This window comes from Capra hircus, chromosome 2 (genome assembly GCF_001704415.2).
Source record: "Capra hircus breed San Clemente chromosome 2, ASM170441v1, whole genome shotgun sequence".
Lineage (NCBI taxonomy): Eukaryota > Metazoa > Chordata > Mammalia > Artiodactyla > Bovidae > Capra > Capra hircus.
In genome coordinates, this window is record NC_030809.1 from 63,592,407 (window position 1) to 63,618,833 (window position 26,427).

The 26,427-nt window shown below is 49.9% G+C and overlaps 1 protein-coding gene across 2 annotated transcripts in view; it reads right to left on the reverse strand.

Moving 5' to 3' along the window:
- Positions 1–26,427, reverse strand: part of GLI2 (GLI family zinc finger 2) — a 259,097-nt gene that overhangs the window by 213,421 nt on the left and 19,249 nt on the right. The window contains exon 1 of one of the 2 annotated variants that reach the window (XM_018061649.1): positions 8,350–10,279. The exons of the other annotated variant lie outside the window; for it this stretch is intronic. The gene's annotated coding sequence lies outside the window, so the exon portion shown is untranslated. Of the gene's footprint in view, positions 1–8,349; positions 10,280–26,427 lie in introns of those variants that run through there. 2 annotated transcript variants of the gene reach the window in all.

Consider the following 26,427-nt stretch of genomic DNA (forward strand, 5'->3'; position numbering starts at 1 on the left):
TATTTGCTGGGAGTGGGGCCCCAGCTTCAGCATCTCCATGACCCACTGCCAGACACTGTCCTGGACCAGAGCCCTGGATTCTAGAAACACTGACCACCCCCACATACACACACCTATCTTACCTTCTTAACATCTGTCTGTCCTACTCGACCTCAACCAGTCCCTCCCAGAGCCAGAGGCTGCAGGTCTCCCCACTGCCCACCGGGCCACCCATTCACAGGCCACAGAGTGGAAGGAGTCAGGTGCAGAGTCAGACAGAACTGGATTCTCTCGTGAGCTGCAGAACCCCACCTCTCTGAGCCTCAGTTTCCTCCATCTAGAAATTGGGCATAACACAAACCACTCCACACCGAAAGCATTAAATGTGTCCATGTGTGTCAAGACAGGCGCTCAGCAGGTACTCAAAGCCACTGCCCTCTCCCCCCACCATGCCAACCCCACCTGCCTGGCACCTGCTGCCGCTGGGCTGGCTTCAGGAGCTTCCATGGCTACAAAACCCAGCATCTGGTTCAGTCCCATCTCAGAGGGCTTGCGGGGGCCCTGTCTCACTAACAGGACAGTCCTAAGCCCCAGGCAGGGCTGAGCCAAGAACAACAATTTGTACCTGACATTTAAAAAGGCCCAGAAGCCAAGCGCCTGGGACACAGAGTGACAGGAGCCCAGGGGAAGGGTCAAGGTGGCTATTTCACAGCCGGCAGGGTCTGTCTCAGCCCCAGCCATGCCTGTGCCCACAGGGCCCGTGCTGTCTGCCAGTGGCACACAAGGGGTCTGTGTGGCCTCCTAGTCACCCCAGAGAGAAGCAGTGTTTCTCCCATTTATAGGTGAGATGGCTAAAGGCAACTTGTCCAAGTTCACACTTAAAACCCAAGTCTACATATGGGATGTTCCAGACCCGAGACTCTCCATCATTCGGTCCTCCTGCCTCAGAGGACTGGAGGCCAGTGAGAGGCCCTGGCCTGTGTGCTGAGGGGGCAGGGGGCAAGTTCCCCCAGGCCTCGAGGAACAGGAACTGTCCACCTGTGGGGCACGACTGTCTGCTCACATCTGAAGCCACATGCATCACAAGACACATGAAAATGCCCCCAACCAACTCTGGGTAGAAACCACTGAATGGCACCCAGAGAGGTAAGCTGCATCCGAATCATTAGTGCCACAGAGCATAATTATTAAATGCTGTCATTTCGGAAGAAAATTAATTAGCAGTAGCTGTAGCTGTCTTGTGTCTGCTGAAGCAGCGTGCATCTCAATTAAAATATAATTGTCGCAGCTTTCATCACAGCAGGTTAAACAGCGTGAGATGCGGAACGGGCTCCTGTTTACACGTGGCTTGACTCAGTGTGGAAGTATCACAGAAGGGGAGGCGGGCAGGACAGAGGTTCCCCCACCCCAGACCCCTGTGCCCATCCATGCCCACCAATCCTGGCAAGAGGCAGCATGTCCAGGTATAGAGATGGAAGTGGAGAGTGGTTCCTTCAACTTCTGCACAAACTCTGCCTTGGGAAAAGAGATCTTATGCCTGGCAAGAGTCAGAGAAGTCTCAAGGGGGGCCCAACTGTGGACAGTGAGCTATGAAGTAGAATGTTGGCTGGACTAGACAGATCGGGAATTACCTTACTACACGGTATCCCCTGGGGGAGGCAAAGGACTCAAGCAAGGACCCCCACTTTACATGCCTACAAGGTCATGCTGGGAGAAGATGAGAGGCAATAGAGATCAGTGAGGCTTGTGGCTAAGAGGAGGCCACCATGAAGGGCAGGCTGCTTCTCCTCTCTGGCTGGCTCTTCCCACAGGAGAGTCAGGATCCAGAGGGCCAGACTCTCAACAGAGTCAGGGATAGAGTTTTCCCAGTTTCCTGAGTTTTAAAACACAGTGAAAGCCTAACCTAAGGGTTACCAATATCTGACCTCTTATCTAGGAATTTCTGCACCTAGATACACACCAGAGTGTCATCATAGAAAGCAGAGTAGTGATTGCCGGTAGGGGGGCTTTCTACTCATGGATGTGGGGTTTCTTTGGGGGCTGATGGAAATGTTATAAAAATAAATATTGCTGATGGTTGTATAACTCTATGAATAATCTAAAAACTATTTAAAAAATTTTTATTTATCTTTATTTTTTCTTGGAGTTTTTTTTTGTTTTTTTGACTATTTTAACTTTTTATTTTGTATTGGAGTATAGCCAATTAACAATGTTTTGATAGTTTCAGGTGGACAGCAAAGGGACTCAGCCATGCATATACATGTATCCATTCTCCCCCAAACTCCCCTCCCATCCAGGCTGCCATATAACATTGAACAGAGTTTCCTGTGCTACACAGTGGTGCTTGTTATCCATTTTAAACATAGCACTCTGTATATGTCGATCTCAAACTTCCTAACTATACCTCTCCAAAATGTTTCTTACTGACATATAGTTGATTTACGATGTTGTGTTAGTTTGAGGTGTACAGCTAAGAACGATGGAATTATGAGCTTTAAAAGAGTGAATTTTGTGGTATATGAAGTGTAGTTCAACAAGGCAGTTACAAAAAAAAAAGAGTATGGTTTTTATCTCACATGCACCCAACAGCTGCTCAATTTTTCACCAATGCATCCTTCTCTCATTCTTCAGACGCATCTTGAGGGGCTGGTGCAGCTGTCTTGGGTTGGGAACTGGGCAGATGGCAGGGGGTGCCTTCAGCCCCACCCCCAACATCAGTGGAGCCTGGATGCTTTTCTGAATTGTCAGCTTGTATTAGAGGCTTCATCTTCACCTAGGAATCAGGAGGCTTCTCAGGAAAGGGTGGTAAGTGATGGGGGGAAGGGAGAAGAAGGAGACCCGTCTGTTCAGGAACCCAGATCCGGAAGCCCCTGATGGGCCTCCCACACCAGTCCAAGCCCAGCTTCACCACAAAGGTGGACGCTCTGCTCCAGGCCCTGAGGCTATGCCACCTGAATCACAATGGTTCCAGCCCCACACCTGCAGTGCCGCGGACGCAGCTACATGCCCCCACCCTCTGCCAACCGGGAGCAACCTGAAAGCAGGCACTGGACAGGGAAGGCGCCCAGAGGATGCACAAGGGATGAACGGCGATCATCATTTCTCTGCAGCACCAGGCGCAGAGGGCACCCCGCCTCGGTGAGCTCAGAGGGAAGCAGGGAGCTGCCGGCGCGGCGTCCAACAGCACATGAGCTGAGCAGCCTCAATGAGCACCTGCTTTCCCACCTGTCCGAGCCGTGACCTTGAGTGAGAGGACACTACAAGAAGCCAGGGACTCTTCCCAATTCGAGCCACAGACCCAGCCGTCCCTTTCCAGAAAAGCAGAGTCTCAGAACAGCCCCGCCCCCCAACCTCAGGGCACCCTGCTCTCCTAACCCTGTAACTGACTCCATAGACCTACCCTCTGGAACCTTCTCTCACTCACCCTTTCCCCCAAAGTACCCTAACAATCTTCCTCAGGCCTTAAAAGCACTTCCACTCTGACCCACCCGTTCCTCTGCAAGTGACTCTCCCCCACAGAGAGCCCTCACAGCTGTTCCCACAAAGCCGCTTGTCAAAGGAAAACGTAGAATGCCAAAAAAGTGGAAACAATCCCAAACAACCCCAAATAATGGGCTAGTTAAGTCATCCCAGCATGTCCAAACGATGTAACATTAGTCATTGAAAATCAGATTTACAGACTTACTTAATACCATGAGACGGGCTTATGTTAAAACACCAAGTGAAAAAATCCAGGGTGCAAAGTTGCACGCAAAGCAGGACGCTCTCACTGAGCTCACAGACTGCAGGAGGGATGCTAGAAGGAAATGTACCAGCCACCATGCGCCACTGCTGAATAAAGGCATCCCTGGGGCTTTCTTCCTTCTTCATTTATACTTTCTGGAACTGCGCACACTGTGTCTTTGAGCACGGATTGTTTGCTTATAACTATGAAAAAATATGCTCCAAACCATTTGCCCACATAAGATACAAATCTCTCCTCCCCATCACGACCCAGGCAACAGGTCCCCAGAGCTCGGAGACTCTGAGCATCAGCATAGCCCCTTTCTGCTGCCCAGCCTGGAACTGGTCACCCTGGGTGTTCTTGGGGACTCAGAATGAGATGTTTCTAGCAAAACATATCCCTGCCACTCAATGGGTGCTGGGTGCCACACCAGTCCCCGTGGTTACCAAATGAATGTGGTCGGTACCCTCAGAAGGATTTGCTAAAGTGGAAGCAAGAAACAAGGAAACCAGGAATTAATTGCAGAAAAGGACCTGAGCTTCTGGGTGCTGGGAAACAAGTGGAGGAGGGAAGCTTGAGTGTTACCAAGAATTTGAACGTTATCCTGGACTAAGGTTTGTATAAGACTGGCAGTGCCAACCTGCTCCTGGTCCAAGGTAGACATTGCTAGTCAATCACAGCACTTTTTCTGAGCAGCCCTGGCAGGGGGTGGGGGTGGCGGCAAGACATCAGACAGCCTCTCCCAATCAAACTGCCCTGGCACAGGCAACCAACTCCCTCCATCTGTGCCTGTGGGCAACAAGCCCTGTAAGGACGGGAGTGGCCTGACCGCACTTGACACAGATCGCTCCGGACACAAGGGTGCCTGCTGCAGGGAGACCAGGCCAGACACAGATGTAGAAGTCCAAGCCCTGGCGTGTGCTGAGGGCACCGGGAGGGAGTGGACAGGGCCACACCACCCACTCTGAGGCCAATTTCCTCTCTCCTCCTAACTTTGAGGAGGCCCAGCAAGCTTAGCCCTCTGGAAGGAAAAAGACTCCAGCCTGGCCAAGCAGCCAAATGCACAGAAGGGCTGCACTGGCCAGCTCACGACTGGGATGGGCAGAAGGCCCCCCAGGACAGACCTGGGCACCTGCCCAAAAACTCATGTCCTCCCAGACAGGTTGGTGTCTGAGCCACTTGCTCAAACTGTTCCTTCAGAGCACGTGGCCCCCGATGGCTCGTGTCCTGTCTCCTCAAGGAGACTGCAGATCTCTTCAAAAAAGGAAGGAGCTCTTGATTTACACACAGGACTCTAAGCTGGAAGGAAGGGCCCTTGGAAACCAGCCAGCCTCACTGTACAAACGGGAAGGCAGGCTCAGACATATGGAGACACCTCCTGAACTCAGAGCAGGAGAGGGGCAAAGCCAGAGTACAGTGTGTCTGTCCCACGGCATGACCCTTTCTCTTGAGTCCAGTGGATTGCTGGACCCAGGAGGCACCCAAACCTTCAGTGAAGGGCAGTCCTCCCCCTTGAGCACTGGCCCTGGGGCTGCTGGCCGCCAGCCTGTGCACCAGCCCACCCTTTGCACACAGCACGCAAAGAGAGGCTCAGCCCCCTTGGAGGAGTCGGGACCCGTGCAATGACCATCAGCAGCACCACATCAGGGTCGCATGGCTGCTTTTGGGCTTGCTCAGGCGTGCTCTCCAAAGATGCACTCTGATTCGCTGCCACAGAGCCTCATGTGGCCAGGCCAGACGAGGATTCCTGGTGGGCTCTGGGCCTTGGCGAGCAGGGCTGAGATGCATGTCATCAGCAGTGCCTGGGCTCCAAAGATTAACTCAGACTCAGCAGGTGAGAGCAGAGGGGGTGTGGTGGGCTCACAGAGGAGGCCTCTTTCCATCTGTCAGGCAGGTGTGGTCAGCACTGATGGCTGAGCCCCAATTACTATTACTACTATAATCAGAGACACCTGCAGGCACCCAGCACATGGCTTCCCACTGGCAACCCTTCCCGATCCACACAACATTCAAAGGCTCCCAGCCCCATCTTGTTTTATTCTTTCTTTTTTGTATATTTTGGCTGCACCAGATAGCATGGGGGACCTTAGTTCCCTGACCAGGGATCAAACCTGAGCCCCGTGCATTGGAGGCATGGTGTCTTAACCACTGGATCACCAGGGAAGTCCCAGCCCCACTTTCAAGATGAACCAAGGATCCCAGAGGTTCCCTCTCTTGCCAAGACCACAGAGCAGAAGAAGGGCAAACATTTAGGACTTTGCACCCGGGTCCCACCCCACATCGTCCCTGTCTCAAATCACCTGCCCATCAGGTAACACCTGGCTGTCCTCTGGGCAATGACATCCCAAATGCAGGGCACCCTCCCCGTGCACCTGGTCACTCACCAACACTCCCAAGTGCCTTCGGGTCTGTGCCAGGCACCCGAGCCAGGACCTAGACGAGGCAGCTCCTACCCTCAGCACACCCCTGGTCCAGCTGTGGAGGCAGACTGGAACCTAGCACCGGTACCGGATGGAGCGATGTCCAGGAGGGGAGGCATTCCAGGAGAAGGAACTGCCAGGAAAAGGCCAGAGAGGAGGCAGCTGTGGGCACTGAGAGGCCAGTGGGAAGCCGGTGATTAGCAGCACAGAGGATGTGAGTGTCTGAGGAGAGAGGGGGCTGGGAAGATGGAAGCTGAGGGTCTGCACGTCTCGCGAGGGGCCACAAAGCGGCACAACTCCAAGGAGCACCAAACAATAAGGTCTGCATGAACTTGAGCACAACCAGGATACAGAATGGGCTTCCCCGATGGTTCAACGGGTAGAGTCCACTTGCCATGCAGGAGACACAGGAGATGAGGGTTTGATTCCTGGGTTGGGAAGATCTCCTGGAGGAGAGCATGGCAACCCACTTCAGTATTCTTGCCTGGAGACTCTCATGCACAGAGAAGCCCGCTGGGTGGGGTCGCAAAGAGTCAGACACGACTAAGCACTACGCACACAGGATACAGAGTGAGAGCTGCTGAGGTCCACTAGGGGCCTCAGCCTGGGAGCGGAGCCTGCTTGAGCTGGAAAGGCCTCTGCCTGCAGACAACTCCAGGCTGGGAGTGTGCAGCAAAGCCTCTCAGTCCATGGAAGGAAGGGCTCCTGCAGAGCCGAGGGCTTATCAGCCCATGCGACTCACAGACCCCAGCAACACGAGCCCCACCCCCACCATGGGCCTTGGGTCAAACATCAAAGGCCAAGCTCTCAGGGTATCCAGCCAAGTCCTGAGCACCCCATCCTGCCAGGTTTCCAACACCCACCGCCACCCAGCACCCTGGCCAAGCTGGCTTCATTCAGTCCTGCTCCAGGCAACTCCCTCCCTCTGAGAGGCCAAGGAGAAGGGCAGGAGTTATAGGCAGGCACCCATCACCAGTCAAGCAGGGCCTGTCCTGCCATGCACACGTCTAGAGGATGTGCACTTATCTGTGTATGCACGCACACACACGCACACACTTTGTGCACTCAAACTTCTATAAACTCAAAATCCATACACAATCAGAAATGCACTCACATGCAGTGGATGAACTTAAAACACACAATAACAGACGCACTCATGCATTCATAAATACACAAGTCACGTACAACAGGCATATGAAACAGACATGTCCTCACACAGCAGCACACGGGCGCTGCTTGGTATACACACACAGGAGCAACCCAAGGGATAAGCCCTTGAGCCTGCCTCCTGGAACACAGGGAAATCACTGCTAGAAGTACGCTCCACAGTTCAGGCCAGGCAGGTTCATCTGTCTCAGCGGCTGGGGGGGTCAGGTGGCGAGGTCCCCCCAGCAGTTAGGAGGCCAGGCCAGCCAAAGACAAAGTCCCAGAGAGGGGGGCTAAATGCTCACGGTCCTGAGGTTCTGGGGATGCCCCAGGTCCCAGGGAGCCCCAGAAACTTTCACTCTGCAGCAGAAAGAGCCCACTGGACCCAGGCAGTGCTGGCTGCTCAGCATCAGCCAAGGGCTCATGATGAGCAGCGGGTGCGCTGGCTTTTGCACACCTTACTGAAGACGCCACAGGGCTAAGCACATGTGTAAAGGCCCAGGAGCCTCTCCTGACTTCCCTTCATTGCTCCACTGACAAATACGTCCATCCATCCATCCATCCATCCATCTGATCAACATTGGCAGTGGGTGCCAGTGCCGCACACCAAGCTGAGTGCAAAGTGGGTTCCAATGTCAGAGTGGATCCCGGAGCAGGGAAGTGTCACTTCTGGTCCCAGTGTCTGCTGTTGGACCATTTCCCAGTGAGGAATTTTGTTACCTCTCCTCATCCTCAAGAGGCCATAGGAATGTTAGGCCTACCAGCCTGGAAGCAGCCCTCCAATTCCCCAACTGAATGAATGAATAGAGAAAAATATGGGACAGCCCCTCAGCCCACAGGTGCTATTGGTCTGTCAAAGGTTCCTGGCCCACTTTCCCAGGGAGCCATCCTGCCCCCAGCTGTGGCGGTAAGGGGGACTGCAGCCTGCTTGGCACAGGCGTGTGGGGGACCTCTGAGGGCAGGCAGAGCAAGGCCTGAAGTCCTGGGGCTGAGGGGGAGCTGTGGGGTCCCGTCCAGCTGCAGGCAGCAGGCAGAGGAGGGGCAGACAGTGCCTCCGGGTCCAGGCACGCTGGGACCTACCCTGGCAGGGATGAGGCAGGAGCCCTTCCCGATCAGAACTGCCACTCACAGAACGTTCTCTAGGTCCAGACGTCACCCGAGTGCCTACCGCCGTGTCATCTCCAGAACACCCCTGCAAGGCAAGAACAAGGCCCTCTGTCCCACGTGTGAGGACAGGGAGGCACAGAGGGACACAGAGCACTCAGGTCACACAACTAAGTGGCCAGGTTGGCCTGAAGCCAAAGACAGCACAGAGAAGGCGCCTGCACGGCTCAAGTCACCATCTGCTCACAGCAGCGGCAAAGAGGCGGGTTTCATGGCCTCTGCTCTCCAGTAGCCTGAACACACTTCTCAGGTGCAGACAGGACCACCGAAAGCACCCCACCCTCCCACAGGAAGAAGGCTCCACAGCTAGGCTCAGTGGGCCTCGAAAGGAAGCCCAGCTCCACCGGCCACTTCACTTCTCAGAACCTCAGTGTCTCCCTATGTAAAATGGGGATACAGTAACCCACTGCGCAGGAGCACCAAGCCCAGAGCCTGGTGCAGAGTGAATGCGCAAGAAACGCACGGGTGTTGGGGAGACACTGCTACTCCATCACCGGAGATGCTGCAGCTTTTAATTAAAAAAACACACCAATACATGGTGGAGTACGAAGTAAAAGCATTCAGAGAAGAGCTTGGGTGGGTCTGGATTCCAGAAAGGTCAGGAGGAGATGGGCATGGACTGAGCCCAGAGGTGATGGAAGCAGCCAGGGTGCCAGCATCGAAGGGAGCATCGCAGGCACCGGGCACAGAGGCCCTGGATGTGCCCAACAGAGCCCGGCGCTTCCAAGGATGTCAGCTCCCTCACCTCACAGTGCCCACGGGGTATAGTCCTGGACAACCTCCTTTTCCAGATGAAGAATAAGAATAAGAGCCAGAGAACAGAAAAGAACTTGAGGATCAGGCGGCTTGCTGGATGGAGCCAGGAATGAGGCTGGGGCTGCTGGAGAGAAGGTCAGGGGGGCAGGGCAGGGGACCATGGGGGAGGTGGGGAGAAGCCCCTGGTGCCCGTGCCCCCACGCCAATTTGCTGAGGGTATTAAAAAGTTTCTTTTCAATTACTCCTTTCTTGGAAATTACTAATAGCGCTCTGATGAAGATGCGGCTTAATTTCCCAGTTGGTTTGGAAATGAGGAGACCCATAATTGTATGACCCTCTCGGCAGTGGCAGACAGAGATGAGAGGGGGGTTGCCCCTTAGGGGCCGATCGTGGATAAAAACATCCCCACTGAACGTGATGGACCCCTGGTGCCAGACAAGGCTGGGGTATAAGCTGCCTCCCCTGCATCCCAGCACCCTGCTCCATGCACTCAAAGTCCTGGCCTCCCTCACACTCTGCTCTCATTTGGAAAAGCTCTCAGCCCACTGGGCCATGACTACCTGCTCAGGGACCCAGGTCTCCGCCTTTCCGAGGAAGTCAGCTCCCAACCAAGGAAGCAGCTCGCATAGAGTCCCAGGCCCACTGCCTGGAGCGGGGCAAGCCCAGGGCACACTGCAGATGGGAGGAAACGATGAACAGCCCTTAGTTAGAGTGGCTGTGTGTTTATCAGGTCTTTCGGTCATCTCCATATCTCAGCCTTGCCAAAACGCCATAAGTACACCCACTGGATAGGGGAAAGAGGCAGCTGCCTGAATTCCTATGGGTGTGGCCTTGGTCTGACTCTGAAGGCTGGCTTCCCTCCATCCCCACTCCCTTCTCGTGAACCTGCCTCTCATTCAGGAATCATACCCAGAGATAAGGCAGATCTGGGAACAAGCCCCACAGGGCAAGTTCCCTTGATTGGAGCTTCTAGCATCAGCCCCATGAATTTCACTGAAGTTTTTTAGAATCTTTCCCTATAATAATACAATCATGACAGCCACTGTTTTTTTTTCAGATGCTGACTCTGTTATGTCACACTAAGTGATTTGTGAAAATCACCCCGTGGGGGTGGAGCGGAGCACGATAACATCCCCATTTTACAGATGCAGAAACTGAGGCACAAAGGTCTTGAGGAGCTGAGTCAGTATCCCACCAGGCCAGTCTGAGCACAGGGCCACTCCTCCATGCCCTGGCTACCTTCCAGGTTTTCTCAGACTGATGAAGAACACAGAACATGTGCTTTGGGGTAAGGACTTTCCCATTCCTGAGATGGGGTCCCTCCTGACCACAGTCTTTTCTTTTCTGCTGAGGGCAGCCTCTGTGGCCCCCTACCCCAGGGCTCCTCCCTGAATCCTCTCTAGAGGGGCTGGGGGACAGTCTTCCCCAGGTGAGGAGGTCCTCGGGGTCCCCACCGGGTGGGCACATGCTCAGAGGGGCCTGCTGGTCAACTTCACACTGGCCAGGGGTTGGAAGGGATGTGCCGCCCCAGCCGCAGTGTTTCCTGGTGAGGCCGATAGGTTCAGGCTGAGGCGCCGCAGCTGGACTGAAGGCTACAGGATCGAGAAGGGTTAGCCGGCTGCAGACACTCAGAAGAACAGCAGGAATAACTCATCCCAGCCGGGCCTCGCCAGCGTGAGCCTCTGAACCCTCCGCATGGGGTGTAAGGAAACCCCATGCACCACGCGAGAGGCACTGGGCGGGGACCCAGACGTCCCTGCGACCTCATCCACAGAGGGACTCTTGTTCGGAAAACAGGCGCTATCACTGTGACAAATGCTGTCTGGATTCCAGGAGTCTTTTCCTGCTGCTTTCTCAATCCCCAATTCTCCCTCTACACCAACACCTCCTATCTCATGCCTTGTGTCTCCTCCGGCTGGGCTGGAACACGCCAGAAGGAGATCAGGCAGCGAACTTTGGAAACAAAGGAGACCACGGCCTCGGAGACACATGTCTCCGCCGCACTGTCTCACCGCCGCACTGACTCTCACACGGCCAGAACTTTGCTGCGCAACAGGACGCCTCTCGTCCTGCAGAATCTCCTATCTGTTCCCTGGACAAGCCCTGATGGCCCTAACGGAGGGCAGATGGCTCCAAGTGTCCACTGAAAACACAGGCAGGCACACCCCCCCCAGCCCTGCTGCAGCTACTCAGGACGAACCCCCACCAACCCCGGGGTCCTCAACGTTCTAGCCTCACAGATTCCCTGCAAAAGGAAGACACAGACGGGAGTGGGTGCTGTAGGAATCAGCCTGGGCTGTCAGGGAAGGCTTCCTGGAGGAGGCAGCATTGACCCTGGGTACCAGAGCCCAAGGAGTCTTGGCAGTAGGAAACAGGGGTGTTGTAAGCACAGGGTAGTCACTGCGTTCTTATCACCCTGAAGGAAACTCCACTTTTATCAGCAAAAGGAGTCCAGGCCCTATCACAGGACTCAAAACCTGCAAATTCTGAAGCTTTCCAAAGCACAATATATACATACTCCCAAAACCTCAACTGGGCCACTGGGACTTTAAGCCTCGCTTAAAGGCAAAAAGGCAACAGTGGGCCATGCGGTGAAGGGGGCTCTGTCCCCAGAATGTATGAAAACAGTCAACTTTTCTGCAGCATCCAGGACCTCACCTGGGAGAGGCCTGGTGGTCCCACACTGGGATGTCCGGGGACAGCATGGGATTGTCAGAGATGAATCCTCCAACCCAAGGGCAGAAGGAGGGTTAAGGAAAGACCCCTGGCAGAGTGGACACCAGCCTGGGGCTTGTGGACAGCAGGGGCCTCAGGGCTAGAAGCAAGGCAGTGCTCACCACACTCTAGACAGAGGACCCTCAGCTCCTTCCGCTGGGCATTTGCAGCAAGAACCAATGAATCAAGGTGACAGCTTAGCACTGCCTCAAGAGACACAAAGGCAGACAGACAAGGGCTAACTCAGGAGCCTTTTATCAGAGAAACACCTAAAAACCCAGGGAAATGACAGCTCCACGGGTGATGAGGTTTAGAAACGCTAGGTCAGCATGAAGCAAGTTTCTTCAGTGGAGGACTTCACAGAGCTTTCAAAATAGCACCTCGTGCTTTTAAGACCCTGGAAAGCCCCTAACTAAGGCTTCCCTGGATTGGGAAGATCCCCTGGAGAAGGGAACGGCTACCCACTCCAGTACTCTCGCCTGGAGAATTCCAGGGACCGAGGAGCCTGGTGGGCTACAGTCCATAGGGGTGCAAAGAGTCGGACTGAGCAACTTTCATTTTCACAAGAGGCTTCTCCCAAAGTTGGCCCTCTCTTCCTGCAGAGTCTGTGCACTAGGAGAGCTCGAAAATCCAGGAGCCTTCCTGGCCTCTCCCTCCCCTTCCCAGGGCACAGCAAGCTGGTTAGGGTCTCCCCAGGAGGGCTTGAATCCTCGTGCCCGGCTGGGATCCACCCCTCACTCCTGCTCAGGATGGGGTGCAGGGACGGGGTGCAAACAGGTGAGGGTGAAATCATGAAAAAGCTCCCCTCAGAGTGTCAGTTCTTTAAAAATTTTTTAAACATTCACATTAACACGTGCAATGTATGAGGGTTATTAGCCAATTCCTGGGACACACCTAACAGTCTGGGGATGGAGGTGAGAAGCTTGCTCTTGACAACTTGGGAGACACAGCCTGGGTCTCCTCCAGGTATCTCCCGAGCCAGTGACACCCACTCCCAGCAGGTCTTCAGGTAGCACCATGGAAGGTGGCCACCGTATCCCTTGGCCGAGGCCCTGCCCTTCCTGGCCGACACCAGAGCCTGGGAACCACAAGCTACATACCCTGGCCCCTCACCTGTACCTCCTCCCATGCCCTAGGGCCATCAATACATCCTCCTTGCAGCTCAGAGGATGGTGGACACATCCAGGTGACAATATAGGAGGCCCAGGAGACTTCCATCCAGCAGGAAAGGTCTGGGGGACTCTTAGGGTCTGCATCACGTGGGGCTTTTCTTGGGACCCCGGAGGAAAGTTCTTAAAGCAAGATGTCCTCTCAGGACTCTGTGCTTGTCTCCATGGACAGAGAAGTATGGCTTTGGAAAGCCCTGCCATCTGACCAGCCAGGGAAAACATAAAAGGCCCTCTCATTGAAAAAACCCTCTAAGAATAGAACCTGCCCCCAAAATCTGTGAAAATGGTCTTGGGTTTTGACCCCTACTTGTCTCTCGCAGCCTGGGCCCACAGACATGTGACGCGCACACCAGATCCAGCTCCTGCTCCATGAGCAAAGGCAGGCCCCAAGTCTATCAGAATCTCTTCCAGGGGACAAGATAGCACTTGCCAGCCCAGCCAACACAGTAGGGATCTTCGTCATTCTGTCCTGAGGCTGTTATTAGAAGGCAGTCTCCTGGCTCTGTGCCAGCACCTCCCAGCTCTTTCCTGGAGGGCTCCCCCACCCTGCCCTGCCCAGTGCCAGACAGCAACTAGACCCCTGAGTGTCCACTGGATGCCAAGCCCTGCTGCACCAAGCTCCCCAGCTCCCTGCCCCCAACAAGCCACCCTCGACCTCCTACCTTCCTTCCAGCCTCCCTCCTTCCCTCCCTCCCATTTCATTGAGATGTAATTGACCAATAACATTATACTAGCTTGAAGTATACAACATAATGGACCGCCCCGGGGAAGCGGGGGGCGGGGGGGGGGGCCCCGCTCAGCAGAAGATTCAGGTTCAATCCCTGGGTGGAGAAGATCCCACGGAGAAGGGGATGACAACCCACTCCAGTATTCTTGCCTGGAGAATCCCCATGGACAGAGGAGCTGATGAGCTATAGCCCACAGTGTCACAAAGAGTTGGATACGACTGAAGCAACTGAGCACGCACACACACAACATAATGATTTCATATGTATGTATACTGTGAAGTGATCAACACGGGAAGTCTAGGGTGCAAACATCAAACTCATGTAGTTACGCATTTTTTTCCTCATGATGAGAACTTTTAAGATTTATTCTCTTAGCAACTTTCAGATATAGAATGCATTGCTTATTAACCACAGTTATCATCTAAGCAGTACATCCTCAGGACGCAATGTTTGTTCTATTTATTTATTATTTAAATTTTATTTAGTTTTTTTAAGTAAAACGGACTACATCACTATGTTAGCTTCAGGTATACAACAGCGATTTGATGTTTCTATACATTACAGAATGATCACCTGTCCCTTCCTGCCTCCCTCCCTTCCCTCCCTCAGCAGACATTGATGAGAGCCAATGCTCTCTCACCAGATGAAAGAGACAGAGATCTGATACCCAGTTAGCCAATCAAAAGTGTGACAACAGTCAGATAGGAGTCTGTCCTGGGAGACAGGGGAGGCGTGGCCAGCTAGGCCAGTGGTGGGATACAACTATAGAACCCAAGGCCAGCTGGGGAGCCAGGAGGCTTGGGATCAGTGCTGAGTTTGGATCAGCCACAGGCCCTTGACAGCTCACTCACGGCACAGGGCAGGGGGGGTTGTCCATCTCACGGGAAGCCCTCCCACTCGCTTTGCCGTCATTCCAGCGCATCCCCTGCCCCTTGACATCCTGAGGATCCTCACCCACCCCAGCCCAAGCCCCACCACCAGGGGCTCTGGGAAGGCAAGAACCAAGGCTGCCTCCTGGGTCCTTTACTCCACTCACAGCTGCAGCTCAGACATCCTCCCACAACCAGGTCAGTCCACACAGGCTTTCCCATCGTGCCCTCAAGTTGGCTACACAAGACCAGCTTCCTCCTTGGCGACCTGCCTTTCTCCCATCACCCAACTCCTTTATTTTGAAAAGCAGTGAAGCTACCAAGATCCAGACCAGCAAAGGATGGGGAGAAATGTCTGGCAACAGTATTGGCTGTAGCAAAGCCAAGGTGCAGCCCAGTCTAGACCGTCTCCCCGCCCCATACCACCGCCCCTCTATCCTCCCAGCGCTGGACCAGCTCATCAGGATTGCACAACAGGGCATTCGGGGTCAGACCTTCCCGGGACAGGGTTTAGAGGAGAAAAGTGAGCCTAATGAAGACGAACTAAGGGGCAGGATTCCAGAAGGACCTGGAAATACTGCGGCTGTTTTCTTTTGTTTTTGCAAAGAGGCAAACACAGAACTTCAGGGCATGAGAACAGAGTAGAAAGAGACAGGGGTGAGGTCTGAGAAAGCGCAGAGAAGGAAAGATTGACGCAGCAGTGGTCCAAGAGCTGACGGAGACGTGCTCGGGGAGGAGGGGCTGGCCTAGCCAGTGGGAAGGCAGGTGGGTGCTGTTAGGGGCTCACAGGGACAAGTAACCGAGGATCACAGGTGATGATTAAAATGTGGTCACCTGCCCAGAATAACCTGAAGACAGCCTCTCCTTCCCCCTGACATATACACAAGTGCCAATGAGGAAAATTTCCCCAAATCTCCCAACACAACCTCCAGAGGTCACCCCAGGCCCTAGGGAAGCCTCGATCCTTCTGATCCTTGGAAGGTCCAGACTTTCCGACATCACCAGAGGCACAGTGATGCCCTCTGGGAGGCCCCAGACTCTCCTCAGAGCCCACTCCAGGGCCACTCCCCAGCCAGGAATCCCAGGGAAAGATCAAATCCCAGGGCCCTGGGACGGTCACATCCCCTTCACCTGGCAGATGGAGCAAGTGAGGACCAGAGAGGCAAGGGCCTTGCCCAAAGGTGCACAGCTAGCAGGAATCACCCTGCCCTCCAGGGGCTGACCAGCCATGCCCAGGGAAGAAGGCCACCAGAGGACCTCTGAGACCACCAGGGGCATCCCCAAGGACTAAGGCCCCTCATTTGTCCAAGGTGCCACCGGGGTGGGTGTCTCAGAGGCAGGAACACCCACTTCCGTCTGTCCTCACTGGCCATGTGGCCTCACACAGCCAACAGGACTTCTAGAGCAAAGAAGAAACCTGCCATGGGGTGGGGGACAGGGAGAATCATTTGAGATCCAGCCCTGAAAGAGCTTGGCCCCCAGTCACCGTGCCCCTTTTTTCCCCTTCTTCTGTAGGAGAGGAAAAGTTAGAGGTGCCCAGCCCTGGGTCAGGCTGTGTGTCCCTTGACAAGCCACTGCCCAACCTCAGCTTCCCCTTCTCTACAACAAGAAGACCAGCGCAGCAAGACCCAGGGGCCCGCGGGCCTTGCTGGCCTCTTCCCATGGAAGTCTGGCCCCACAGAGTGGCCACAGCTGGCCTGGTCCCGGCCTGCGGACAGTGGGCTCCCCAGGGCCTGCCCACGGCCCTCTCCTCAGGACAAGGAAGGCGGGGGTGGCTGACAGCCGGCTGCCTGATTTATAGCCTCCTCCAGCCACCCTTCCCAAGGCGGCAGGCCGAGCAGATATTTTCCATGGCCACGGCCGAGTTCAGACGTTCAAGGGAGCCCTGGGTCTGCGCCTTGGGCCTGGCCCAGCCTCCTATCTCCTGATGGCGCAGGCGGCCAGGGGCCCAGGCCCAGGAACAAGCACTCCATCACAGGGCAGAGCGAGGCGGGGCCCAGAATGCCACAGCCAGGGCCAAGAGCCCCGGGTAGGGGAGGGCCAGGCCTCCCAGCCAGCGTGGTTCACACCAGGCCCTTCCCACTTCCGTTTCCCCCTTTCTCCCCGTGACAACATCTTGAACGAGAGCCTCTGCTGGCAAGCCCGAGCACCCTGGGGTTTTCTGCCCCGACGCGGCTCCCACGCTCCGCTGTGCACACAGCCCTTGGACAGGCTGCTGAGATTGTGTGTGGTGCTAGTGGCGAAACACAAACCTCCGGCCCACACAAATGTTCTTGGAGGCCTCGCTCCCTCCAGGCAGGATCAGCCTGGATAACTAGGGAGGTGTCCCTGTCCCTCTCAGCACCAGACCCTTCCCCAGTGACCCTCCGGCCAAACCAGACGCTCAAATCAGGCCATGAGCACATTCAGATAAGGATGATCCATACCATGGAATCTCTATACCATTTAAAATGGAGCCTCCAATCCAGCTTTCTGCTTCCAGTCAAGATGGAATAACAGGAACTAAATTCAGGTTCCCACCCGAAACCACAGACAAAATATTTGCCCCTAGTTTTCAAGACACTGAACTGCAGGCGACAAAGGGAAAGTGGTCCTGAGAGACAGAAATAAACAAGGTGGTGAGCACTCTAGAGTGCCCCAGGGTGAGGGCAGGGTGGGGACAGGGGGAGGGCAGACTTGGTGGATTCCCTGACCTGCAGAGATGGAGCTGAAGTCCAGGCAGACCAAGGCAGTGAGAGTCTGCAAGACAGAATGCCAAGAGGGAGAGCTGAACAGAGAGACAGCCTTAGAGACTGGCAGGGCATCGCAGGGATCGCTGCAGACTACAGCCAGCACATGCAGTTCTGCACCAGGGCCAGGCAAGCAGCTAAAAGGATGAGAGGGATGCTGCCCAGTACAAACAGGGCCGCTGCCTGTTCCCACCACCCAGACTGGAAAGAAAAGCATTGCATAGAGAACTCAGAAGGATTTTGCCTCAATAGCAACGAATAACTAGCCCTGGGCTCTGATCTCATCTAACTATATCTTAAAAGCAAGGATAAACCTTTCAAATAAGTCAACCATGTCTCAAAGAAAGTTAAAAAATATTTACAAGATAACAAAAACGTTCAATACCCAACAAGATAAAATTTACAATATCTAGTATCCATCAAAAATAACCAGGCATGCAGGAAAAAAAAAAAAAAACCCACAGGAAAATACATCCCATTACAAGAAAATAATCAATTAATCAAAACTGAATCAGAGTAGACACAGACATCAGAATTTGCAGATAAGAGCTTTCAAACAGTTAGTTAAGAGGAGACAGTAAAGATATAAAAAGACCCAATCAAACCTCTAGAGATGTAAAATACACTAAATAGGATTAGTGGCAGATTGTGAGTGCATGTTCGGTCATGTCTGACTCTTTGTGACCCCAGGGACTATAGCCCACCATGCTCCTCTGTGGGTTTCCTGGGGACCTCAAATGGTAAGAATCTGCCTGCAATACAGGAAACCTGGGTTCAATCCCTGGGTTGGGAAGATTCCCTGGAGAAGGAAATGGCAACCCGCTCCAGTATTCTTGCCTGGAGAATCCCATGGACAGAAGAGCCTGAGGGGTTATAGTCCATGGGGTCGCAAGAGAGTCAGACATGACTGGGAGACTAGCACTTTCATGCTCCTCTGTCCACGGAATTTTCCAGGCAAAAATACTGGAATGGGTTGCCATTTCCTACTCCAGGAGATCTTCCCAATCCAGGGATCAAACCCGTGTCTCTTGCAGGCTGATTCTTTACCACAGGCACCAGCTGGGAAGCATCAGTGGAAGATTAAACACTGAACTTAGATGACACAATGAATCTGAAGAAACAGCAATAGAAACTAGCCAATATGAAAAGCAGAAAATTACAAAAGAGAGCATGTGACAACTTCAAGATGCCTGCTGCTGCTGCTGCTGCTGCTGCTAAGTCACTTCAGTCGTGTCCGACTCTGTGCGACCCCAGAGACGGCGGCCCACCAGGGTCCCCCATCCCTGGGATTCTCCAGGCAAGAACACTGGAGTGGGCTGCCACCTCCTTCTCCAGTGCATGAAAGTGAAAAGTGAAAGCGAAGTCGCTCAGTCGTGTCCGACTCTTAGCGACCCCATGGACTGCAGCCCACCAGGCTCCTCCGTCCATGGGATTTTCCAGGCAAGAGTACTGGAGTGGGGTGCCATTGCCTTCTCAAAGATGCCTAATACACGTGTAATTGGAGTCCCTGAAGAAGAAATGGAGAAAAGAGAGTGGAAAGAAGAAATATTTGAAGAAATAATGGCTAAGAATGTTCCAAATGCAAAGAAAATCTGAAAAAAAAAAAAAAAAAAAAAGGATCCAGAGTAGAGATTATCAGCTAAGATCTAGAAAGTCACTAATTCTACTCAATATTCTATAATGACCTATATGGAAAAAGACTTTTTTAAAAAGCAGATGTATCGATATGTAAAACTGATTCATTTGCTATACACTTGAAACTAACCCAACACTACAAATCAACTATACTTCAATTAAAAAAAAAAGGTTTTTAAAGTCACTGATAATGACAAAGGAGCAAGTTCATCAAGAGCATATAACAATTCTAAACATGTACGCACCTAAAAACAGAGCTTCAAATACATAAAGTAAAAACTGAAATAATTGGTTTAAAGTCCAGTCAATATGATTCACCATATTATCCCATCCGAGATCAAGGACAAGAAAAGGATATTTGCTCTTATCACCTGTAGTCAACGCTGTACTGGATGGTCTAGAGGCAGTAAAATAAGGCCAAATAACTAAATAAAAGGCTTCAAATTGTAAAGAAAGAAATAAAATTGTCTTTATTCTCAGATGATGTGATCATTTATGTTTAAAACCTGATAAAATCTGTAAAACAAGATACAAGCACATTATACACAAGTCATTTATCTCTCTAAATACTAGCCAAATAAAATTTTAAAATACCACTTGTAAAAACTTCAAATTACATAAAATATCTCAGGATAAATCTGAACAAGACATACAATGCCTGTAAATTAAAAGCTATTTTTAAAAACTGCTGAGAGAATTTAAAGAAGACCTAAACAAATGGAAGGACACACTTTGTTCCTGGGTTGGATTCCTCAGTATTGTTAAAATGTCCATTCTCTCCAAATTTATCTATATTCACTATACTCTCAATCAAAATCTGAAAAGCAGGGCTTTTTTGAGAAACTCATATGAACATGCAAAGCATCTAAAATAGCCAAAGCAACATTAAAATAAAAAAAGGAACAAAGTTGGAGGGCTAAACTACCTGATTTTAAGACTTATCATAAAACTTAGTAACCAAGAAAATATGGTGTCAGTGCCAACACAGACAAATAGATCAAAGGAACAAAATAGAAAGTCCAGAAATAGGCCCACACATATACAGGAAATAGATTTTTTTTATAATGATGCAAAGGTAACTTGGTGTAGAAAGAATAATCTTTTAACAAATGGTACCGGAGCAATTAAGACAGCCATTTGCAAATAAATATAAGCAGACCTCAGAGAAATCGCAGGTTTGGTTCCAGAACACCACGATAAAACAAATATCAAAATAAAGCAAGGCAACACAAATTTTCTGTTTTCTGAGTGCATATGAAAGCTGTTCACACTATCTTGTAGTCTATTAAGTGTGCAATTTCATTGTCTAAAAAAACAACATACGTACCTAATTAAAAAACACTTTATCGCTAAAAAGTGTAGCCTTGAGCAATTCATAATCTTGCAATAGTGACATCAAAGATCACTAATCAGGGCTTCCCTGGTGGCTCAATGGTAGAGAGTCCACCTGCCAATGCAGGAATCACAGATTCGATCCCTGGGTCGGGAAGATCCCACACACCATGGAGCAGCTAAGCCTGTGCACCGCAACTACTGAGCCTGCGCTTTAGAGCCCAGAAACTGCAGCTGCTGAGCCCACACGCTGCAACCGCTGAAGCCCCCTCGCCCTAGAGCCCATGTTCTGCCACAAAAAAAGCCACCGCAGTGAGAAGCCTGTGCACTGCAATGGAAAGAAGCCCCCACTCACCACAACTAGGGAAAAGCCCGCGCAGCAATGAAGACACAACACAGTCACAAATAAATATATGAATAAAATTATTGTTTTAAAGATCACTGAAGGCACGTCACCATAACAAATATAATGACAAAGAAGTTTGAAATATTGAAAGAATTACCAAAATGGTACACAGAGACACAAAGTGAGCAAATGCTGTTGGAAAAATGGCACCCAAAGAATTGCTTCATGCAGGATCACCACTGACCTTCACTTTGTAAAAAAATACAGTCGTGTGAAGTGCGACAATGCAGAGTACAGTAAAATGAGATATGCACGTATAGAAATCACTAACTTCAGTCCATACGTCGTACTGTATCCATATGAATTCAAGATGGACCACAGACCTAAAACATTAACATCTCTAAAAAGAAAACATAGAGGACGTCCCTGGACCCAAGTGTCCATTAACGGATAAGTGGATAAACAAAATACAGTCTATCTGTCCAATGGAATACTATTCAGCCTTAAAAAGGGATGAAGATCTTACACATGCTACAACATGGAAAGGGACAGTGAAAGCTGCTCAGTCGTGTCCGACTCTTTGAGAGCCCATATAGTCCATGGAATTCTCCAGGCCAGAATACTGGAGTGCGTAGCCCTTCCCTTCCCCAGGGGAATCTTTCAAACCCAGGGATCGAACCCAGGTCTCCTGCATTGCAGGCGGATTCTTTACCAGCTGAGCCACAAGAGAAGCTACAACATAAATGAACCTTTAAAACATTATGCTAAGTGTAATAAGTCAGACCCAAAGGGCAAATATTGTATGGTTCTGCTTACATAAAACATCTAGAATGGGAGATTCATAGAGACAGAAAGTAGGATGGGGTAGGAGACACACTATTAGGTACAAAATAAGCTATAAGGATACATTGTACACATAGAGAATAGAGCCAATATTTTATAATAACTATAAATGGAACATAATCCTTAAAAATTGTGAATCACTATATTGTATACCTGTAACTTTTATAATAGTGTATATCAACTACACTTCATCTTAAAACAAGAAATAGAAAAGAACTTAACAGGGATTGGGGAGAGAGAGAATGGAGAGGTACAGCTTACAGGTTATGGAATTTCTGTTTGGGGAGATGAAAGAGCTTTGAAAACTGACACTGGTAATGGTAGCACAGCACTATGAATGTAACTAACGCCACTGGATTGTACCCTTAAAACGGTTAAAGTAGAAAATTTTGTATTATATATTTTTTCTACAATTAAAAAAACAATAACATAGCATACAAAAAAACCCATTGAATTATACATTTTAAACGGGTGAATAGTATGGTTAAAAAAAAGGACTATCTAAATGTGAGCCAAAATAAAGTTTGTTATTTTATTATTATTTTTTTAGCCACACCACATAGCTTGCAAAATCTTAGTTCCCTGACAAGGGATAAACCCACGCCCTCAGCAGTAAAAGCACAAAGTTTTAACCCACTGGCCAGCCAAGGAATTCCCAACAATTTGATATTTTTTAAAAGTTACTAGAAGTTCAAATGATGAACCATTCCAAGAGTTGGCAAGGATGTGGCAGAACTTGGGTTCTCACATGCTGCTGGTGGGAATACAGAATAGTGTAATCCTCTTTGTTAAACAGTTTTACTGTTTCTTAAAAAGTCCCACCTCGTGACCTAGACACATCTGCTTTCTGAGCCAGACACCCCACCCCTCAAAGATTTACCCGGCAGAAGAGAAAAAGTCGTAGGACTACTTGTACAAAATGTTCACAGTGGCCTTGTGTGTGAATAGCCAGAAACTGGAAACAACACAAATGTCCATCAGCAGACATCTGGGTAAAGAAATTAAGGTATATTCATCTGATGGGGTACCACTCAGCAATAAAAGGAGGGACCACCGCCTGAGAAACATGGATGGATCCCAAATTAACTGCCCTAAGTGAAAGAGACAGACCGGAAAAAAAAAAAAAACCACACACACACACACACACACACACACACACACATCCTGCATGGCTCCGTTTAACTCTAGAAAAGGCAAACAGGTCTATAATGACTGAACACACATCAGCGCTGGGCAAGTGAGGGGGAGCGAGGGACAGATTAAAAAGGGCAGGAGGAAACGTCTGGGGATGATGGATAGGATCACTATCTTGGCTGTGGTTTGCAGACATAAGTCAAAACTTATCAAACTTTACATTAAAAGAAAACGCCACTGAGATGCAGTTTTCCTTCCAACTATCAGACTGGCAAAGACCAAAAAGTTTGATTAGAACATTCTGTTGGCATGGTTATAAGCACTCTTGCTCGTTGCTGGTGGGTGTATAAACTTCATGGAAAATGATCTGGCAATATCTATCCAAGCTACAAAAACTCCCACCTCTATGTCCAGATATTTCATTTCCAGAAAGTCATCTACAAAGATACACTCATGTATGCGAAATGACGTATTCCAAGGTTATTCAAAGTAACACTGTTTACAGTGGCAAGTGTCCATCATTAGGAACTAGATTTTTAAAAAAATGCACACACAATGGTACACCTCTCTAACCTAAGGAATGAGGAAGCTCTTCACGTGTTTACATGAGGTGGTGAGTGAAAAACACAGGTTACAATACAGATGTATCCTATGCTTCCATTTGGGTATAAAAAGGGATAAAAGACTAACTAGTCATTTTCATGTGACTCTCATGAAACATTTTTTGGAGGGATACACACCAAACCCAGTATCACTGGTTGGCTCTGGGAAAACTACATGGGCAGTGGAGCTACAGCAGAGCTGGGAAGACTTTATACGTGTGTACAGATAACTCTTTATGCTTTTTTGAGATTATTAACCATGTGAATGCATGACTGTTCAACAAACAGATAAGTGTAAATAAAAATTAAAGGTTAGTGGAAAAGGAGTAAGGTTGATCTATCATAGACAGATGTGGGAAGACCACCAAGGCATATTGTTAAAGTAAGCACTCAAGAAGAAAGCAAGGGGCTGAACACTATCAGTAGTATGATCCCATTTATGTAAAGATAAATGATAATGACAATAAAACACTTGTCTATGTCAATGGAAAACTGGAAACACATGTATAACCATTATCAGTGATTATCTCTAGGGAATAGGATTTGGGGGGAACCTACTCTCTCCACATTATACATATCTGAATCTTTATCCTTGTTCTGTTTGCATTTAGGTTTGTATCAGAAAAAAAAAACTGATAAATTTTTACTGGTATATTGTCACCCTGCTTATTTATATGCAGAGTACATCATGAGAAACGCTGGACTGGAAGAAACACAAGCTGGAATCAAGATTGCTGGGAAAAATATCAATAACCTCAGATGACACCACCCTTATGGCAGAAAGTGAAGAGGAACTAAAAAGCCTCTTGATGAAAGTGAAAGAGGAGAGTGAAAAAGTTGGCTTAAAGCTCAACATTCAGAAAACGAAGATCATGGCATCTGGTCCCATCACTTCATGGGAAATAGACGGGAAAACAGTGGAAACAGTGTCAGACTTTATTTTGGGGGGCTCCAAAATCACTGCAGATGGTGAATGCAGCCATGAAATTAAAAGACGCTTACTCCTTGGAAGAAAAGTTATAACCAACCTAGATAGCATACTCAAAAGCAGGGACATTACTTTGCCGATTAAGGTCCGTCTAGTCAAGGCTATGGTTTTTCCAGTGGTCATGTATGGATGTGAGAGTTGGACTGTGAAGAAGGCTGAGTGCCGAAGAATTGATGCTTTTGAACTGTGGTGTTGGAGAAGACTCTTGAGAGTCCCTTGGACTGCAGGGAGATTCAACCAGTCCATTCTGAAGGAGATCAGCCCTGGGATTTCTTTGGAGGGAATGATGCTGAAGCTGAAACTGCAGTACTCTGGCCACCTCATGTGAAGAGCTGACTCATTGGAAAAGACTCTGATGCTGGGAGGGAGTGGGGGCAGTAGCACAAAGGGACGACAGAGGATGAGATGGCTGGATGGCATCACGGACTTGATGGACATGAGCCTGAGTGAACTCCAGGAGATGGTGATGAACAGGGAGGCCTGGCGTGCTGCGATTCATGGGGTCGCAAAGAGTCGGACATGACTGAGCGACTGAACTGAACTGATAATGTTTGAATCAGAATAACAAATATACCTTTTATTTTTATTAGAATCAAAAAGTAAACAAGAAAAAAAACTCCCCTAGGCAGTTACATTTTTAACCACTTACCTAAAAACACAAGAAAAGAGTTTAATATAATATGACCTCACCTCTGATCAGGAATTCTACCTTTAGAAATTCATCCAAGGATGTCATCAGTCACAGCCAAAGAATTACATCTGTGGAGAAACATATCCCTGAACGTAGTGGTGAGCGAAAACCTAGATTATAAAACAGCATGAGTGATGTGATAAAATGTTAGAAAACATAGTGAGAGAAGTCTAGAAGAACATTCACCAAGGTGCTGGGGATCCCACACAGAACATGGGGAACAGAAACCCAAGGTCATGGTGACTTCAACTTTCTTCTTTTTAAGCCTTTCTTCACAATTAGTTTACAGGTGACCTATTTTTGTTCAGTTTTTTTAAAAAAGAAAGTTAAGTAGACTAAGAAACTTAGAGCCTTAATATATATAAAGCTGTTTTTAGAAGACTTGCTTATGAGAGTGAAAAAAAAGTAACTATGTCCAAATGAGGGGGATCAGGACTTCCCTGGTGGTCCAGTGGTTAAGAATATGCCTTGCAAATTCAGGTTCGATTCCCGGTCTGGGAACTAAGATTCCACGCGCCGAGAAGCAACAAGCCACTGCCACAACTAGAGAGCCGGCCCACCGCAACGGAAGATCCCACATTCGGCAACTAAGATCCAACCCAGTCAAGTAAATATTAAAAAAAAAAAAAAAAGAAAGAGGGGGGATCAGCCACGAACAGTTTGCCAGAGCCGACAACAAATGCTTACAAAAGACATCAAGTAAAAAGAACAGGATGCAAAACTATAAACCATACAATAGCAAACTCCACATATTGAGGAGAGCAAAGATAGGAACAGAAAAATGAAGACGAGGATTAAGCAGACCAAAAAACAAAATAAAAACCTTAATAAGCCTAGAACAAATCTCGTTTTATTTAATACGGTGGCCACCAAGACCCCTGGGTTGGGCTGAAATGAGGAGAAGACAATTTTAGGCTAGGGAGCCCCACTGCAGCTGTCCTGGCTGGCAGAGTACCCCTGAGGGTTCATAGAGGGCTCCCCTATGGGAACCATGTGGTCAGTGGCTTCATAAAGCCACATGTCTGTTCTCTGACCAGCAACCTGCAGCCTTGAACAGGTCCATTAGCTGAAGATCATGACCACCGTCCTGCCTTGTGAAAGGATCTGGTCAAGAGCCCCATTACAGCAAGAGCTCTCTGGAGCGCAGCAGGACAGACGTGGCCCCGCATCATCACCCTCAGGTGGCCAGTCCCAGGGAAGGTCCAGAAGGTGCCTATCGGTCTGAGACAGGACACAATCAGGCACTCCCTCTGCTAATGAACAGATCCCTTTCCAGGTCAGAGACAAGTGCACAAAAGTGTCCAGGTGCCGGTAAGAACAGGCTCTGTCAAGATGTCTTTTAGCAGAAACTGTGCTGGGGACTCTGGTTTAAGCCAGTAGCAGTGCAAATGAGAGTTAGGATTTGGGTTGACTGGAGTTTAAATGAGTCGCTAGCAGGATGTAGCTGCCAAATAGAC